At 33.0% G+C, this 18,640-nt stretch overlaps 1 long non-coding RNA gene across 1 annotated transcript; it reads right to left on the bottom strand.

The window, feature by feature from the left end:
• Positions 1–13,191: 13,191 nt before the first annotated feature.
• LOC146138129 (uncharacterized) lies at positions 13,192–14,677 on the bottom strand. Its single transcript, XR_014501433.1, has 2 exons — positions 14,518–14,677; positions 13,192–13,549 (listed from the first exon to the last, which is right to left on the bottom strand). It is a non-coding gene; the product is annotated as an uncharacterized LOC146138129 (long non-coding RNA).
• Positions 14,678–18,640: the final 3,963 nt, after the last annotated feature.

Here is an 18,640-nt window from a genome sequence, read left to right as displayed (position 1 = left end):
TCCTGTGTACCGAATCAGCGTCTGTATTTGTTATTTACAGTACTGTGTTTGTTGTGCGTGTGCTAAAGTCTGCTAAAAAGTCTTTCTGGCGTATTTCCTGTGAGCTGCATCCTGCTAGTTAACTGGCCAGTTTTAATCCTCAACGCATTCGCTTTGAATGCAACGCTAGTCGTGTCCTTCCTACTGCAAAACAGTCAACGATGCGCTCCTTACTGGCAACACGTGTTTTTACTGCGCTGTAAGCTCTTTTATTGAAAGCAAAATATGCTAAATTATGTGAATGTACAATAAATCTATAAGCGACCTGACAGTATGCACTTTGAAATGCTATGACAGTTTGTTTAGTTTCGATTTAGTGGAGTTCAGATAGCACGGTGGTCATGTCTCACCTGTTGAAATATACACCTGTAATAGTAGCACACTCCTTAAAATGTGCTGTCGGGCGACAAAATAAAACCTAACACTACCCCTAATATACTTGCATATACGTGTTTCAGCATATAGAGAAAGCACACTTTTAAAACCAAGCGACAAAACAAACAGAACTTTTTATTGGTTTAATATGTTGGTAATACACATTTTAAACAACAAAACAAATACAGGTAGGCCATATTGCAGTTAGTGGAAGCATAGCGTTGCAGAATTACTCAAAAAAGGAAATGCTTTATTTGCCATTTTTTTATGAATTTCATCAGTAACTTGCAATATTAAATTAACGATCATGACTATTTAAATCAGTGGTCGGCAAACTGTGGGCCGCGAGTCACTATTAGTGTTATCATGTAGTTGTGTGCCGCGTGATAGCCGTACATTCATTGTATTTAAAAGTTGGTGTTGGTAAGTATTTTTACAGTGTCTCAGGCAGTGTTTTCGGCATTAAGTAGCCGTATAATATTTCACCTTTTCTTGGGGTCAACAGCCTGCCCTGAACTGTATGAACTTAGTTAAACTCCCTGCAAAATGCAATTTTTACCAAAATAAATGTATAAGTTGAAAATAATTTTCTGTTCAACTTAATTTGGCGCGTATCATGAGTAACATTTATCCAAAATTTAGAACAAGACTAACGTAATGGAGTTCTTTTACGCGTTTCGTGCGAATGTTTTACGTGATTGCGAGTGCCGCCATTCAGCTTTGTAATTGATATAGTGTTAATCTTTTATACATTAAGTACACGTCTATGGTAAGAGATTCGCCAACTAAAAACAAATAGACGCAATTTTTAAGCGTTTTGCGAGATAAACTTGCTTTAGTTACATAATACCACACTGGTTGGTTCGAGAACAACATACAAGTTTCTTAAATTACTGGAACTACGGCGTTACTTGTGACGTCAAATGTAAGGATTTTTATGTACTTTTATAAGTTATATACTTTAATCCATTAAGCCCAAAAGCGCGTGTTCTATAATTTCTTGCATCCTGTGACTCATAACTGTACAGTCCAATTTCTGTTAAATGTTACAATAAATTCAATGTTCGAATTCTTTTATGTGACTTATGCGTCACATATCCTTTTAATTGAAATTTTGCCAATGTAAAACGAATCAACCTAAGTATGTTTTTTATATTTTTGTTTTTTATACACTGAATTAAACTGAGCTTTAGCTTCATATTTGCGCACGAGTGCGTTCGAGTAAAACAAGTATTTCTAACTTTGGGACGTCATTCTAATGCCCCCAACTTAAAACAAATATCCTGGCAGTGTTTGCGTGGTGGCTTTATGTAGTGGGCTCTAAAGAGCTCCGAAAAGAGTACTTTGGGCAGCGACGAAAAACGTTTGCCAGTCACTGATTTAAATTATACTATTTGTGGTTATCTAGGGATTGCTAGGCTTTTATTAACAGCGTTTTAAGTAAACATAACACGCAACACAACAAAGGCACAAATAAACATAGTAAAATAATCACATAAATAGTAAATAATCACATAAATAGCATAGAGTAGGGTACGTCGCACAAAGCTACAACACTATTCAAAGTATTTATAGTTCTTTATGCTAAATCAGTTGAAAAAACATTACTAGGCTACTATTTGATATAACACTTTTTTAAATTATGTTTACGCAACAGCATGACTTTTTATTGAGCCTTCAATTGTTGCATTATGTAAAATAGAGAAATCATTAAAACTTAAAGGCTATAAGAAGACTTTCTCTCATAGAAAGAAACATTTATTTTCTGTCTGGGAGCACACGAGTTTCTTTCTATTTTACCCACTCGCCCGGCGTCTCGCTTAAGAGAGAGCAATATGAGCAACGTTGCTCTGTCTCTCTCATTAAAGATTGCCTGTCAGCGACCCAGCGGCGAACATGTGTGCGTGGTCGACCGACCGGCCGACAAACTTTTAAATTTAGTTAGATAGATGTGCAAAAACAAGCACTGTCACCAGTGGTTTTATGTTTTACTAAGTTTACATCCTAGAACCTGTGCCTAAAAATTTATCTTTGATTGCTGTTTATCAACAGAATTTCCTAGCTAACAAACAACGTTTTTTCGACGTAAACGTTGTGGAAATGTGTTCAAGCGAACGTTAAGAAAACATTTCGTGCCGTTGTTATCAAAAGCAATGCAAAATGTGGCACTAACGTCTAATTTAACGTTAGGACAAACCACAATGCGACAAACATTCAACGTCATTTGTAACGTAAAAACGACGTTGATTCCAGACGTTGAACCTAACATGTGTTACATCATTACGGACGTCACTGAACGTATTATGAATGTTATTTTTAAACGGTGCGACGAACCACAATGAAACAAATTTACAACGTCATACGTGACATTCAAAGAACGTCTATTACTGACGTCAATACTAGCATTTTTAGACCAGTTTAGGCGTCGTTTACACGTTAAACTAACGCTGTATTTTAACGTTGCGTAAAACTATAATGCAACTAGCTGAGAACGTCATACGTGAAATAGAAATAACGTTGATTTTTGACATCAAAATTAACTTGTTTTAGACAAATTGTAACGTAATTTTAAACGTTTTATTAGCGTTCTTTCATAGCGTTGAGACAAACCAAATGCAACTAATTTTAAAACGTCATAAATGACGTACAAAAAACGTTGTTTACTGACGTCAAAAGTAACGTCTTTTCAGCCACTTTTGACGTCATTTCAAACGTTTTAAAATGGTATTCTACGTTTTGGCGGACCACAAAGCAACCTGATTAAAACGTCAAGGTGACGTACGAACAAGGTTAATTACTGACTTCGAAGCTAACTTGTTTTATGCCATTTTGGACGCCAGAGGGAACGTTTTGCATATACTGGTCTACTGATAAGCCCTCAATAATTAAGCTTAAGAACATTGGAGTATAAATAAACGAGGTGGAACTATAATATGTAATATTATTCACAAAACACTTTAAAATTGTTTCCTACAGAATTACAGTCTAATAGGTATTAGTCTTGGAGACATAAGAGTCATCTTATGATCAAAACGCTGCATGAGTGCATGTTGCATGGTCTTCCTTAAAGATGCCATGTGATGATGGACTGTCCACACAGCCAGCAAGATAAAATTACTCATTTTATTGTTTCATTACTTGACTTCTTTAACAATTTCTGGTTCAACAAAGGATCTCCAGATCACTTATTTAAAACATTCTATGTATAGTGTTGAATAAAATTTGTAAGTTATGTTGTTAACTTGCCAGCCGCTGGTTTAAAAGAGCTGCCTATAGGATCAGGCTGAAAATGTCAACCATTAAAAAGCATTAATTTAAACAGTAGAACTTATCAGTTATGAAAATCCACAATTAAAAATGATGACAAAGTTTTTAGCAAGCACATTTTTTAAAACGGTTTTGCTTAAACTATATCTGTGTTTAATTGTGATGACTGTTATATTACACGTCTATAAAAGCAATAAACAAACAAGAAGTCTATTTGGTTTGTAATTTTTTTTCCAATTTTGCGTTTTCCCTATTTGCTGTAAATCATTTATTGGCATAGAAAAGAAAACGCAGTAAGGATATTATTGGGTATTCTACTTGGAGCGAACTACTTAAAATAAAGTTTCCGGATTCCCATAAAGATCGTTTAACATTAGAACTCACGTTATTTTAAATACAATCTTCATAACGTCAAAAGTAACAAAACAAAGACGTTATACATTGTGACTACCAATGTGTCAATTTCAGGATTAGTACTGAAATGTTGGCAAACTAGTTTGTAGGGTGTTAAATACAGTATGAAACTGGACCTAGTTATGGGCAACGAATAAACTACTGCGGAACAAACTACTGCGTTTTAAACCACATAAAAGTGCGCTTTTGTCCACTGCAAACTTTTTCCAGATTTAAAAAGAATGAGTGACAGGGTGTCACGGAATCAGTGACAGGGTGTCACCAAATCGGTGACAGGGTGTCACTGAATCGTTGACAGGGTGTCACCAAATCGGTGACAGGGTGTCAACAAATATGTGACAGGGTGTCAACAAATACGTGACAGGGTGACACGGTGTCACCTAATCGGTGACAGGTGTCATCAATTTGGTGACACCGACAGGGTGTCAGTAAAAAGTCACGACCCCTCCTCCGTATAGGTGCAACAGTAAAAAAGCGACCATCCACTGATGGCTGTAAACACATAAGAAGCTACACAGCACCTAAGAGTTAGCACAAAATATATAAAAGCGGAATAAACACATATACGAAAAAAAATATATATATATTTGTCATAAAAGACAAGATGAAAACTAGGGATGTTCAAAGTAGAATAGAATCCAATTCTGCCGTTTATTTCGGGTAATTGGAACCGATATAATTTAATGTTTTACCGCCGATTGTTGCGCCTAATTGTACAAATGTGTGTGGTAAGTTGGCCTGTCGCTGCGGCAAAACATTTATAGTGCTTGCTTTAAATGTAACCTGGTAGTGCAGTGTCAGCGTTTTTTCGGGCGACCAATTACCGCGTCTCGCGATAACGTTCGTCTAATAATTAAGTGTCAATCAAGCATTATTGGGCGAGCGACTAACGTGTAATGTCTGGTGTGGAGTTCGCAATTGCCCTAAATGCGTTAAGTTGCAAAAGTAATATTAAGTTGTAAAACGTGCTGGCCGTCTACAAAATGCGCTATAGGGTTACTTAAGGTCAATATTCCGAGAGGTTATGCAGTTATGCACTGCGTAATTGTCAAGTATTCGTTATGACAATAGTAACTTTACATTCTTTGCAGTACATTATTTGACTGCATAACAGATCATGTTAGTCAAAAAAGAATCACTAAAACCCAACAATGCTTTAAAAAACTGGACCGAATTGCTTAAGACTTCTGTGTGCTATGTTTCATTGTACTCACTATTGGCAATAATATAAGTTTTGGCAACAACCTGGACAGTTGACATAATACAGTTTACAGAACTGCTTCAAATGACAGTTGTTAAGAATGTTAAACATATGGGAGATTTTTTTTATTATAATGTAGGCTACACATGTTAGCAAATTGTTTGGGCGATTTATTGCTGTTATTGTGGGACCTGTGGGGTAGATTAAGATTAATCCATTCCCCAAACAAAATCGAGGTTAAATAGTTCAATAAAAATATACCAGGATTCGCTATTCTGGATTCGTTATTCTAGATTCGAAACCTATCATTCTAGAATACCTTGGGATTCTACTTTGAACATCCCTAATGAAAACATTTCCGCAGCGTTAAATTAACAAATTGTTGTAGACCAGTATCACACCTTTCCAGCGACACCACACTTAATGCCACTAGATGGGCATAAAACGGTTTAAATCTACTATAAAAGATATCAATATTCATAACCGTTCATGATAATTTGTAAACGTCTGTAGAATCCTGAATTCAAGATGGAACCGAACGAAATTTCTACACGGCACATTAGTCTAGCCATCTGGCCAAAGAAAAAAAAATCACAAAAATTTTAAAGTTTATGGAATTTCATATTTATTAAAATTTTTCATAATTTTTTTCCTATTCAAAAATATAGACCATTCTTAATATTGTGGTATATTTTTTCGTAGATATGTCTATTTTGCTTTTATTTATTTTATGCTAACTCTTTGGTGCTGAATAGCTTCGGTAAATTGCGCTAACAGAAGAAAAAAAACTTCATGCCAGATTCAAGTTTCCGGTAGATTCTTTAACGTCCATAGTAGGGTAGATACTTGAACGCCCTTTGTGAGGTTCCCAATCCTAGAATTATTGGAACGCTTCCTATTGGCTGAAATTTCATGACGTCACAGATAACATGTTGAAATGTAACAGACGATCAGCTGAGCGGCCGCCGGCCGTACTAGTAGGTCGGAAATTTATTTTTCTTAAAAGAGAAAAATACCAGCGAGACGGTATTTGAACATTTTTTTTAAATCTTTTAATAGGACACATCGAACGGCTCCAGTGCTGACCACCTCCGAGAAAATTGCATTAGCCCAAAGTCCATAGAAGTAAATGTCTTACATAAAAGCATACTTCTGCTGCGAATACCTTAACGAGTCAACACTACTAAAATGTTTACTACAATTGTGATTAATCATGAATAAAACAATTGTTTTTAATGAGGCCTTTTAAATTTTAAGCCGTTTAAACACATCTTTTGATACTGTTTAAGTTAAGAGTTTGGAAGAAAATCAACAGCTTTCGATATTAAACAGTAAAAAATAAAATGTACTGTGTACCCAATTATATTTGACCAATACTATACAAATATGAAACATGATATCTCAGTTTAGATAACGTTATTTACATTGATTCATTCGAATTAAGGAAAAATAACGGACTTGATTAAACTGAACTGATAGGAATTTATTAAACTTATCCTGACAATGCCCTCATACGAAAGTATTTTAAAAAGCATACAACATGATCTAAAAGAAATAAAAACTTCCATGGAAACACTTAAGTGTATTAAAGACACAATAACAGAAATCAATGAAGAAACATTAAAAAAAAAATTGAGTAAAACTGATAAAAAACGAACCACAAGCATCAAGGGAAGAACTCCAAGTATTAAAAGATGAAAATAAAAAACATAACTAACATGCAAAGTGATCATACTTTCTTTATTAAACCAAGAAAGATAATAACACATAGATTAAAAAAAAACGGAAAAATTTACACAGAATAAATAGTCTTGAAGTGATTTTCAACTTTTCATATACATTCTCCATCTTTTAGAAATTTGCAATTAATATGATTGAAAGAACACTTTAATATTTGAAGTAATTCATGTAACAGGATGTAAGACAAGCAATTGGCAAGGCTAGCAACATATATCCATAATAAGCTTGCACCCAAGATCTTGTCTTAACAGAAACCGTCACTTTTCGAACTGAGCTACATTGGCTCCATACGACCATACCACATTGCCTGCTGGATTCTGTTGTATGTACAACTTTATTGAAGAAAATCTAAAAGGCTATTCATAGGCATGTAGAATCTAGTGGTAATAACATCAGAAATGCCTATCAAATAAAGACAGAAATAGAACGTTGCAGTGTTGTGAACAAATTAATTAAGTATCAGTCATATCAGTTGTAAAAAAACTTATTTTTTTAAAAATAACACGTCAAGTCCCAGTCAAGTCAATACAACACTAAAAAGTTAAAATTAAATGCATAAGATTGCAAAAGAAATAATATATACAAGAATGTCATAGTTAGGTTTGAAAAAAATACTAAAATCTAGGTTAAACTTTTTAGCAAGGTATTCATATTTACAATTATTAATAAAAATTATTAATTTCTTAAAAATGAAATTTTAAACGAGCAACATTACAGTGTGCTATAATTCACGATTCTTAGTTGTGACTTAAACGCTTTATTTTGCTTGACATTATATGAACATAAGCTTTAATAAAAAAAATAAACCTGTATAGATTTAGGTAATCCGTTCACAGTTCTGTCTTGAATATATAAATTATCCCTAATGATCAGCTTCTTTTGTTTGCCTGATTTAGGCATTTTTTATGTAAAAAAATAGGCATGTAATGCTGTAGGCTACTTATAATAGAGAACAAGTCCTCTGTTGCAAACTTAACTGGAATATTACTGTATATAAGTAAAATAATCTTAAATGCCACAGTAACATGTAAATATACTTACATTTTTATGAGAACGAGATGTACCATATGTGCATTGTGCACACAACACATTTGGCCAACTTTAGTGTTTTGTGAATAACGTGTCACAACACAATGTCAGTTATGCAGATTTAATTAATTGTATAATTTATATACACATTCTTTATTCAGTATTATCTTTACATTTCCTTTTCCTAAAATGTCACTTACTATGGACCAACAATTCTGTGTTTATTAAATAACAACACAACGAAGTTATAAAGTTTAGTACAAATACCCAACATAGTTGCATACAGTATGTTAAGCAGCATGTCAGTTAAGTGTACAATTTGTTTGTAATTGGCTTTGCACACATGCATTCACACACAAATCACAACTGGGTTTGGCTAGGAATATTATTACTTAATTTTAAACCAACTAGTTTTTGAGACCATACTGCTAATAATGCTTGTCCATTTAACCAAAATAGTGGTGTAGTTATTTTGCCCTTCTTTTAATAAGATGCAAGAGTGTCAAAGTCTTTGTCGCTGGTCAAAAATCCTACCACATCGAACATTATTTGGGTTAGCGTTTGAGTTTGATTAGGGTAAGCAATAAATATTATAAATAATAATACTTGGCCCACCCTCACCCAAACACTAACCGACACCCTAACCCAAATATTGTGCGCTGCTTCGATAATTGTTTCAACGCTGTGGTAGGATTCTGGACGAGCGGCAAGTCTTTACCCATAAGTCAACTAATTTTACTCATTTACCGACGCGACAATAAACAGTTTTCTAAGCAACGCCTTATGATTTTGCATAATATTGCGCCAATCATGATTGGATATTCGAAACTTTTTACACTTTTTCTTCGACTACTACAGCTGCGCTGAACAGCAATGTATGACGTCATGAAATTTCAGCCAATAGGAAGCGTTCCAATAATTCTTGGATTTGGAACCTCACAATGGGCGTTTAAGTATCTACCCCATAGTAGGACTCCAAATCCAAGCGTTTTCAGAACGCTTCCTATTGGCTGAAAATTTATGACGTAATAGGTTTTTATTAAGCGCAAATGTACTGTAGTACTTGACGAAAAATAAAAAGTCGTTAAACACGCAAAACCATAAGACGCTACTTAAAACATCGTTTGTTGTCGTGAAAAATAATTGGCTTATGGGTAAAGAGTAAAGACTTTCACACCGTTTTGAATCTGACGCCTTAAAAGAAGCGCAAAATAAAATGCAGGTGTGCAAAGCCAAAACAGGCCATTACCAAAAAATTGCGTACAGTCTGCTTAAATGACCGTACGCATCTATGCTGGGTATACGTACTAAACTTAATAACTTCGTTTTGTTTATTATTTATTAAACTCGGATAGGTGTAATCTATTGTGGTAGTCTAAGTATACTAAATGAAGCACACAACTTTAAATGAGTTGGAACTATATTAATGTAAAAAAGTTAATTTTACCCACCATCAGTGATTGTTAAACACACCTTAGGATTAGCTTTATAAACCATAAGCCATTATCTTTACAAGACTGATTGACTTGATTGTATTTTAAGTTGGCACTTCGGTGCCATGTCTACAACACTTATTTTTGTTTCATTTTCTGATTTTCATTAAGATCTTAATTAGCAATTTTTGAGTATGATTAAAGTGCAACAAATTAAGAAGGAATTTCTGCTTGTGCATAGTTGGTGTGAGCTGTTTCAATCATAGTTGCCATTTTTTTCAAACGATAACCAATTAAATCAAAAACATCAAATATTTTTGAAACCTAATAAATTACTAAAATAATTATCCTTGATATTAAATCTGCCACAATTTTAGATTACACAACATTTTTTTTATAATAATCTAAAGAAACATCTAAAATCTAAATTATATATTTAAGATCCTAAACCTAAACAGTAAATCTCATTAAAAAAATGCCTGATTGATAGGAATGGGATGTTCAAAGTAGAATACCAGAGGTATTATTAAATGGTAGTTTCAAATCCAGAATGTTATAAGTTTTTTTTAATGGCAAATATTGATTTGTTGGTCCATAAAGTGAATGACATTAAAGCAATTAGGATTCAAATTGTAAGAATGCACTTACTTTACCGTATGGTTACGACCTAAAAGGGTGCAAACTAAACTATGATGTTCTTGTATATATATATATAATATTTATTTTGTGTTCTAATGCATTTTATTTCAACTTTCTTAATTTGATAGGCATTTTTATTGTTATAACTAACTAGGTTTAACATGCTATGAATAGTCTTTTAGATTATCTTCAATGGAGTTGTAAATGTAACAGAAGGCAGCAGGCAATGTGGTATGGTTGTTCCTTAACCCGTTCCCATGGAGCCCTATGTAGCTCAGTTGGAAAAGTGACTGTTCCTGTTGAGCCAAGATCTTGGATGCAATGTCATGGCTAGATATCGCTTGCATCACAGCCTGAATTACTGAAACTGATTTTAAATGAATTATTTCAAATATTACAGTTTAATTTTAATCATATTAATTGCAAATTCACATAAGCCGCAGAATGTGTATGCAAAGTTCAAAGTCATTTTTATTTAATCTGTGCAGTGTTTTTTTCTGTTTTTATAAGCCGGAGAATGTGTATGCATAGTTCAAAGTCATTTTTATTTAATCTGTGCAGTGTTTTTTGTGATTTTTTCTGTTTTTAAAAGCCGGAGAATGTGTACATGCAAAGTTCAAAGTCATTTTTATTTAATCTGTGCAGTGTTTTTTGTGATTTTTTCTGTTTTTATAAGCCGGAGAATGTGTACGCATAGTTCAAAGTCTTTTTTATTTAATCTGTGCAGTGTTTTTTTGTGATTTTTTCTGTTTTTATAAGCCGGAGAATGTGTATGCATAGTTCAAAGTCATTTTTATTTAATCTGTGCAGTATTTTTTGTGATTTTTTCTGTTTTTATAAGCCGGAGAATGTGTATGCATAGTTCAAAGTCATTTTTATTTAATCTGTGAAGTGTTTTTGGAGATTTTTTCTGTTTTTTTAATACGTAAGTCTCCTTATCTAGTGTTGTCAATTTTTGGTTTAATAAAGAAAGCATGATCAATGCATCTGTTAGGTATGTGCACATTTAAAGCAACAAATACATTTTTGTGAAAACAGTTGTTTTTAGAATATATATATAATTATATATCCAAGGGTACTGTAAGAATGTTGTCTAAAATGAGATATCATGATTAATACTTATAAAAACATTGGTAAAAATAAATTATGTTAACAGTACATTAGATTTATTTATTGTCTAATATCTTCCAAAGAGTTACTTAAATAGTATCAAAAAATGTGCTTCAACATGTAGGCATAAATTAAAAGAGCCTCATTAGAAATCCCACCACAATGCATCTTATTTGGGTTAGGGTCTGGTTTAGGTTTTGGGTTGGTTAAACATTATTATTAAATATGATAATACTTGACCCACGTGAGCCCAAACGCTAACACGAATAATGTTAGCAATATAAGCCCCCGGTCCCCGGACGAAAATGTTGTTCGGCAGCATTGTAGCCGCTCGACGTGTCCTTTTAACAGTTTGGTATTTTTCTTCTATAAGAAAACTAAATTATCTAGTACGGCCGTTCAGCTGATCGTCTGTTACGTCTTAAAATTTCACCTGCGACGTCATAAAATTTCAAACAATAGGAAGCGTTCTGAAAACGCTTGGATTTGGAATCCTACTATGGACGTTTAAGTATCTAACAACTTAAACGTCCATAGTAGGATTCCAAATCCAAGCGTTTTCAGAACGCTTCCTATTGGCTGAAATTTTAAGACGTAATAGATTCTTATTAAGCGCAAATGTACTGTAGTACTTGACGAAAAATAAAAAGTCGTTAAACACGCAAAACCATAAGACGTTACTTAAAACATCGTTTATTGTTGTGTCGGTAAATAGGAGAAAATTAATTGGCTTATGGGTAAATACTTTGACACCGTTTTGAATCTTACGCCGTAAAAGAAGCGCAAAATAACCACACCACTGTTCTGTTGAAAAACAAGCGTTAGCAGTATATGTCTCAAAAATTAGTTCAAGTGTGTTTAACTTTAAACTTGATTAATAATATCCCTAGCCAAAACAGGCCATTACAAAAAAATTGTGTACAGTCTGCTTAACTGACTTATTATTTATTAAAATATAAATATTTTTTGTCATGTGCGTTTGAACAACCAACTTAATTGGCAATTTTTTTTGTCTGCCTTTTATTCATTTCTAGCTGCCATTTTAGTAAAAATAGCCTGCAGTTTCCTGATTCCAAATATCATACAACTTGAATAAATAGGATTGAAAACTGCAGCCTCCCAGCTAACAATTTGACGTCGCAGCGACGTAGATTTTTGGTTTAAGTTTGGTCGATAAGACGTTGCAACCAACGTTATTTCTACGTAAAAGCGTCGACACTTTACGACCTAGATGCGACGTTGTGCAACTACGTTATTTATACGTTTATCATAAACGTTATTTTTACGTAGAAGTGTCTACTCCAGACGACGTAGATTAGACGTTGCAAATTACGATGTTCAGCGACGTTATTTATACGTTTATCATGGACGTTATTTTCACGTAAAAGCGTCGACACCAAACGATGTAGATGCGACGTTGTGCAACTACGTTATTTAGACGTTCATCATGAACGTTATTTTCACGTAAAAGCGTCGACACTTTACGACCTAGATGCGACGTTGTGCAACTACGTTATTTATACGTTTATCATGAACGTTGTTTTTACGTAGAAGTGTCCATTCCAGACGACGTAGATTAGACGTTGCAAATTACGATGTTCAGCGACGTTATTTATACGTTTATCACAGCCGTTATTTTTACGTAAAAATGTGTGATCCGGACAAAGTTCATGCGACGTTGGAAACTACGTTGTAAAACTAGGTTATTTAAAGCGTTCACATTGTTATGTTTGCGTAATAGTTTGGACTCCATGCCCTACAAATTACGTTTGCAATGAAGTTACAAATTACGTTCGCAACTACGGTATAATGCGCAAAAAAGAAACATAATAAAGATTTTTTTGAACTTTTAAAACACTTATACTTGTTGTGACATATCTGACTGTAATTATTTACAATTGCAAATTCTTACTAAATCTTCTAAACAATTACCATCCAGGAAAATATAGAAATAATATAGTATTGAAGTAAAACAAACACGGCAGTATAAAAATGTTGACAATAAAGAACTGTAAAAAAGACAAGAAAACTGAGAAAATTGGTCTGTGGACCTGCAAAACACACTCATTTTATAGTGTTACTTAAATTGCTCTATTACACTAACACAGTCTAAAAGACAAAATTTAAAAAGTTTTGCATTTCACAGACTACGTGTAAAACAATGCACATTGCACATTAAAACAGGAAAGTAACGTTAACAACAACAACGTATTGAAAAATAAGAACAATGCAAATCCAGCGGTGTAAAACGAAAATCCAGCAGTTTAATCCGAATCTGAATGCGTGTGATACATCGAGAGAGCTGTTGGCAAATAATATAAAAATTAGGGAATAGGGAAGTGACTGCTAGGGCTATAGGGTCGAACAGGGGTATATATACCTTATAAAAATGGCTCATGTGTTTGTCAAGCTAAGGAAAACCCCATCCAACTTTCATCTGTTTAAGCTGCATTAACTGGGAAATGCGATTAATGACTACAAACATAACTTTCAACTTCATTTACCTTATGAAACCAAATCGAAATGAGCAAAGCCAAAAAAACTAATTGCTGGTTGCCTTGAACAAAAAATTTAAAATAACCTGATAGTTATTTCATGTTTTTGATTTTTTTATTATGTCAGCAAAGTGTTTTGTGATTAATTGTTCTCACTATTGGTAATATTATGATCCAGACGTTTGGAATCCTAACACAATTCAACCATAGTTTCAAAATTTAGATGTGCCATTTACTAATTTAGCCAAGTACAGAAATTTTATATCACTGTTAATGTATTTTCTTGTGTAACCTGAATTTGTTTGGTAAAATTAAGTATCAAGAATTTTTATCTCATTTTTTTGCCAATAATAACATTTAATAATGAATATTAGTATTTTTTACATTTTTTAAACTTTGTTTTAATATTAAAAAAATATAGACCATTCTTAGTACTAGTCTATGGTATAATTTTTTCCCAATAATTCTGTCATATTATGTTTATTTTGCCTTTACTCATTGTGTGATAGCGTTTTGTGCTGTGTAGCTTCTGGTCCACAGAATGCAGACTGGTCAGAAATATATAAAATTAAAATTCTGGTGACATTGTATAACTATCACTGGTAGGTTTTGAAAAAAATTGCTGCGCAAATAAAGAAATTTAAACACAGCCAAGATACATTTTAAAGTCTTTGTTGTTAGCATCTAGGGCAAATGCAAGCATAAAACAAAACAGTAAGAGTTAAATAAATATAATAATTAACAAAAATCTTGAAAATATTAATCACTAATTTACCTGTAAATATTGATGAGCAGCCAAGTTCATGAGGAATATCTTTAACGTGTACCCTTCTTCAAATCCCACCTTGAACTTTTTTTAATCAAGCCTTTAGTCGAGATCTTCAGTAATGAATTTTCAAGTGTTCATTTGGGGTTTTATGCACACCCAAGGTATTTACGCTGGCATGATACAAAGATCAAGATTTGCATTAAAATTGTTTAAAAAATTTGGGTGTTCACTCGCCGTAGAATGCAATTGCCCACAGAGGTAATAGAGCTTGTTTTTCTATGTTAGATGAAAATTAGTGGAGGCTATAAAGTCATTTATTCAGTAAATTATTTTTTTAACTACTTAAAATAAAAGTTATAAATAAAACTACAAATACAGCTTAGACTATTTAACCTGAAAATATATTTGATAACAAAGCCTAATCTTTTTATGTAACCCTAATCTTCATGGTTTAAGGAAAACAACCTAAATATCTAACGAGCACTCTAGCGCTGAGCTGCCAAAACCTATTTTGAATTCCAATGTCCTGATAGTAAATGTTCAAACTGAACTGTGATGTCATCCGCATATTGGCCAATCACGAGTTTACGCGCCGTTCGAAAACCGCGAAAAAAAAGCAGCAGGGAGCGACATTCTTGTCTATCCAGGAAACTGCGTCTATATCGGTCGCTGCGCTAAGTACTTTTTTATGCGATTTGTTTCATGTAAAGACAATGTTACCCTTACTAAAATGCTATCTTAAATTAAGTCACATCTCTATTTTATGTAAGCATAACTAAGTATACTTCTTTACATTTTCTAAAAAAGTTAATCAAAACACATTACAGAAAAAAACAAATATTTTGTACATAGGCTACATAATCCCGACGCATTCCTTAAAAGAGAGCATTTCTATTTAACGAAAATTAAAACTTGGAAAGTTAGTTTAGACGTCGGTAAACAACGTTTTTTATACGACACGTATGACATTTTGATTCGATTGTACTTCAGCTCAGTCGAAAAAACTGTGTGACACGCAAATTCGTCTAAAATCAGTTACCTTCAACGTAAGTAGGCTAATTAATGTTGTTTTGACCTCACGTTTAACGTTTTAATAGGGTTCCTTTGACGTTTGTATCAACGCTTAACAACATTAATGAAATGTTTTAATTTATGTATAAAATAGTCTAAAACAAGTTGACCTCAATGTCAGGTATATACCTTGTTGTATACGTCACGTTTAACATTTTAATCCGGTTGCATTGTGGTTTGCCGTAACCTTCGAAATGACTACGATCATTTAAGATGCTGCAAATTTGGTTGCGTTTTAGTTTTTCGTAATGTCAAGAAATAAAGTTATTGGAACTTTTGAAAATAGCATTTAAAATGGTTTCAAATAAGTTATCTTCAGCGACAGTTATCATTGCTTTTTGCATATACGCCACGTATGATGTTTTGAATTGGTTATATTGAAGATTGTAATAACGTTGAAAAATAACGCTATATTAACGTTAAAAATGACGTATAAAATAGTCTAATTCTAAACACATAAGCTTCGATGTCAGTATTTACCGTAGTTTTTACGTCACGTGAAGTTCTAATTAGATTGCATTGTTGTTAGTTACAACCCAAAAAATAACGTTGTTAAAACGCTTAAAATCACGTCCAAAATGCTGTCAAAGAAGTTAGCTTTGACCTTAGAATTCAACGTCATTTATACTTCACGCGTGACGTTGTCAGTTAGTTGGATCTTAGTTTGTCGCAACGTCAAGAAATAACGTTCTTAAAACGTTTAAAATTACATCCAAAACGGTCTTAAATAAGTTAGCTTTGACGTCAGAAATCACCGTTGATTGTACGTCACGTATGATTTCCTAAATTGGGTCCATTGTGGTTTCTCACGACAACGTATGAAATGAAATCAAGTTTAATTTGACGTGAGTAATTAACGTTGCATGTACGTCACCAATGACGTTCTAAATAGGTTACATCAAGGTTTGTAATAAGGTTTGAGAAATGACATTGTAGTTAGTCAAAACGGTAAAATGACGTTATTATAACGCTTAAAAATACCATTGAAAAAACCTTTAAACGACGTCAAAAGTGGCGGAAAAGACGTTAGTTTTGACGTCAGTAAACAACGTTTTTTGTACGTGATTTATGACGTTTTAAAATAAGTTGCATTTGGTTTGTTTCAACGTTACGAAAGAACGTTAACCAAACGTTTGAAGTTACGTTAAAATTTGTCTATAACAAGTTAATTGTGACGTCAGAAATGAACGTGAATTCTACGTCACGTATGACGTTCTATGCTGGTTGCGTTATAGTTTTACGGAACGTTAAATATACAGCGTTAATTAAACGTGTAAAAGACGTCTAAACCGGTCTAAAAATGTTAGATTTTACGTCAGTAATAAACGTTATTTGCATGTCACCTATGACGTTGTAAATTTGTTTCATTGTGGTTCGTCGCAACGTTAAAAAATAACGTTCAACAAACGTTCGAAGTGACGTCCAAAATGATGTAAAACATGTTACGATCGACGTCTATAATCAACGTTGTTTGTACGTTACAAATGACGTTGAAATTTGGTCGCATTGCGGTTTTTCTTAACGTTAATTTTGACGTTAGTGCTACGTTTTACATTACGTTTTGACAACACAGCCTCGACGTATTTTCTTAACGTTCGTTTGGACAAATTCCCACAACGTTTACTTAGTTCAAAAAAAAAATCCGAACGTCGAAAAAACGTTGTGTGTTAGCTGGGCTTTACTGTAAAAGTAATGATGATCTAAGCTACAATTGTGTGACAAACTTTGTATTATTTACCAGGCGGCGTGCCACTTTCCTTTAGGTTAGAATTAGTTAATTATGAATCTGTTGTGGTGGTCTAAGTAGGCTAAATGAAGCACACAATTTTAAATGAGTTGGAACTATATTAGTGTAAAAAGTCAATTTTACCCACTATCAGTGATTGTTAAACACACCTTAGGGTTAGCTATATAAGACTGATTGACTTGATTGTATTTTAAGTTGGCACTTTGGTGCAATATCTACAACACTTACAATTTTTGTTTCATTTTCTGATTTTCATTAAGATCTTAATAAGAAATTTTTAAGTATGATTAAAGTGCAACAAATTAAGAAGGATTTTCTGCTTGTGTACAGTTGGTGTGTGCTGTTTCAATCACAGTTGCCATTTTTTCTAAAGATAATAAATTAAATCAAAAACATCTAGATTTATTATAAAGAAATCTAAAAAATATTTTTGAAAATATTTAATACACTTGGACATAACGGGTTTTGCCTTAAGCTTTAGATTTGCTGTTTTAAAAAACATTTTACTGAATATGGACCAGTTATGGAAATCTTGATTTATTAACTCACCAATTAATTGTTTTTCAATTAGCAAAAATTTTAAACTTAAGAAATTACTAAAATAATTATCCTTGACATTAAATCTGCAACAATTTTAGATTACACAACATTTTTTTATAATAATAGATACTTAAACGTCTATAGTAGGATTCCAAATCCAAGCGTTTTCAGAACGCTTCCTATTGGCTGAAATTTTACAACGTAACAGATGAAATTTTAGGACGTAACAGACGATCCGCTGAACGGCCGTACTAGATAATTTAGTTTTCTTAAAGAAGAAAAATATCAAACGGGTTTTTGAACATATTTTAAACTCTGTTAATAGGACACGTCGAGCTGCTGCAATGCTGTCGTACCAGATTTTCGTCCGGGGCTTATATTGCTAACATTATTCGTGTTAGCGTTTGGGCTTACGTGGGTCAAGTATTATTATATTTAATAATAATATTTAACCAACCCAACCTAAACCAGTCCCTAACCCAAATAATATGCATTGTGGTGCGATTTTTAATGAGGCTCTTTTAATTTATGCCTACATGTTGAAGCACATTTTTTGATACTATTTAAATAACTCTTTGGAAGATATTAGACAATAAATAAATCTAATGTACTGTCAACATAATTATATTTTGCCAATATTATACGTATGAATCTAATTTACCGTTAACATAATTTATTTTTACAAATGTTACTTATAAGTATGAATCATGGTATCTCATTTTAGACAACATTCTTACAGTACCCTTGGATATATAATTATATATATATTCT

Source organism: Ascidiella aspersa, chromosome 7, assembly GCF_963924565.1.
Source record: "Ascidiella aspersa chromosome 7, kaAscAspe10.2, whole genome shotgun sequence".
NCBI lineage: Eukaryota > Metazoa > Chordata > Ascidiacea > Phlebobranchia > Ascidiidae > Ascidiella > Ascidiella aspersa.
This window is presented reverse-complemented; position numbering and strand designations above follow the sequence as displayed.